The sequence below is a fragment of the Pollachius pollachius genome, assembly GCF_949987615.1.
Source record: "Pollachius pollachius genome assembly, chromosome: 10".
Taxonomy (NCBI): domain Eukaryota; kingdom Metazoa; phylum Chordata; class Actinopteri; order Gadiformes; family Gadidae; genus Pollachius; species Pollachius pollachius.
The window spans coordinates 20,730,481-20,732,980 of NC_136943.1; the positions used below are offsets into that span (position 1 = coordinate 20,730,481).

General features: G+C 45.7%; 1 protein-coding gene across 1 annotated transcript in view; it reads right to left on the reverse strand.

Annotated features, from left to right (window-relative positions):
- The window catches only part of nrg2b (neuregulin 2b), a gene marked incomplete at both ends in the record, with an annotated part of 45,108 nt that overhangs the window by 25,035 nt on the left and 17,573 nt on the right, over nucleotides 1-2,500 (reverse strand). The window lies entirely within an intron of this gene.

The window sequence follows — 2,500 nt, forward strand, 5'->3', positions numbered from 1 at the left end:
AGAAAGACTGCAGTAGACTTTTGCGATGGAATGATGCGTGTGTTTGCAATTGTCTGTATGTGTGCACGTGTGTGTCTATGTGTGTGTGTGTTTGTGTGTTTGTAGCGCACATGCGTGTGCTTCAATGGTATTGAGAGAGACATGATACCGAACAGACACTGATGCAAAAAGACAAGACAAGATCCTGTCTCACAGCACTTAAACACATACATAGACACACACATACACACACACACACACACACACACACACACACACACACACACACACACACACACACATACACACACAGACACACACAAAGTTGATTTCACTGAAATGCTGGCATGAAAAGGTGTATATGGGTATATGTGCACACACTGGCACTCAAATGAAATACAAGCAGCAGACACACACACACACACACACATATAAGTCACAGACACACAAACACACACACACAGACACACACACACACACACACACACACACACACACACACACACACACACATGTACATGTTGTGAGCGTGTGCGACTGAACAGCTGCAGGTCCAGTGCTAAACACATTTACACAGGTTAGCATATTTAGCCAAACAGTAATGAATGGGGATCGGCTATCGGGTCTTTAAGACTCTATATGCGTCTTGAAATTGAACAAATTTCCCCTTCAATAATCCGTCTGTAGTGTAATCCCCACCATGTGATCACCACTGCTGTGTAAGAAAGATAATTAGCTTATGGTCAGGACACAGGAGATATACAGTGTGTTCAAGATGGGCCCAAAAGCTTAATATCAAATGTCCTTCAGGCGACTCGTGACCTAGTTAGTGCCGGTGCTGGTCTGGGGAAAAGGTATTCGATACGCCCTTCTGAAAACAACCTCTGGTGAGCAAATAACAAAATCAACCAAATGAAGCGGACCTCAAGCCGACTGGAAGACCTCCTGAGTCACAACGCCTCACCCCGGCCCTGCTCTCATATACATTAAGGGGATTCTGCTGACGCTTTTATCCAAAGCAGCCATTACAACCATTCATTAACACATTCACACCCTGACGGCGGAGTCAACCACGCAGGGCGACAGCCAGCTCGTCTGGAGCAGTCAGGGTGAGGCGTCTTGCTCAGGGACACCTCGACACTCTACGCTAGGAGGAGCCGGGGATCGAACTAGCAACCATCCGGTTTCCAGTCAACCCGCTCTACCTCCTGAGGTACTGCCGCCCCCGTCTCCCACCCCTGAGACCAGCCGATGTGGTCTAACCGATGCTGTTATTCTATAGACTAGACTCAGACCTGATGCCATTGACTGTGTATTCTAGACTAGGACTTGAGCTCAGGCTCCGTCTGCCTTAAATTACACTGGAGGTTTAAATTGACAACCTTGCATGGTGCTTGTTCGATCCAACACAACTTAGGCCGCCGTGCCCCCCCCCTCTCGTTCCGCGGGGGGCTTTGTGTTTTGATTGGCAGCGTCTTGGCTCTGTTGGGCTGCCGAGTGGTTCGCCTCGCGCCCCGAACGCTGACGCTGTAGCCTCAGATTTACAGCCCTTAACCTCACGTCTAAGGGCTGAGGACTGGTTTAGGTGGTTGGCACGCAGGAATGATTGCAAAATATGGTTTGTTCTTAAAGGGCTGAGGACCTCTAATTCCCCCAGGACCCCAGACTTGGGAGACAGGGTTGGGGGTCCCAGTGAGGCGGTCCGTTTCGGGGGCAATTGTGCAGGTGAAAGGGGTGTGTGCTCACTCAATGTCCAGCGGGGTGAATGAAGACAAGAACAGGATGCGTTCGCACATTTCCCACACCGAAAGAAGATATATGAATGTCTTTCTGGAGCACAAACCAAAACCAAACCAACCAAACGCACAATACAAAAGCTGATTATTTAAATACATATTCCTGTGATTTGAACAGCATTTTTCACATCTTAACAAAAAAGATCATTTAAATACATATTTCTGTAATTTGCACTTCATTTTTGCACTACAATCAACCGTGGCTAGTGCCACGAACGCTAATTATTGTTACTATTTATATACCTTACATTTTTTCATCTTATTTATTTTATCTTGTATTGTTGAATTTGACTCTTGGGTACTTGTACAATAAGATTTGATAAAAGCAATGGACCTGTTGATAAGTCACGCCCCCTGTCGTTACCATGACAAACCCGGACAAACAAACCAGACTGGATATCAAAAGCATATGGAAAAATATCAGCTGATAGTATATTAAAGCAGGTTTTGTAGAAGTTTTGGGCGAAAAATGAATGATTTCATCCTGGAGCTATGCAGGGTTATATTCAAAACTTTAAAATGCATACAGAAGCTGACAAGCTTAAATTCAGTTGGTATTCTGGCCTGCCACACAGTCTGATCCACATTACACACTTTTTCTTGTCCCGTTGTGGCTTGGGAAAAGGGATGAAATATACCCCATTCTGCAGCCTCTCGGGATACCGAGATTGCAGGTACCCCAAGCACATGGTTTGACCATGTTTATTTTTTTCACACAAAAAACA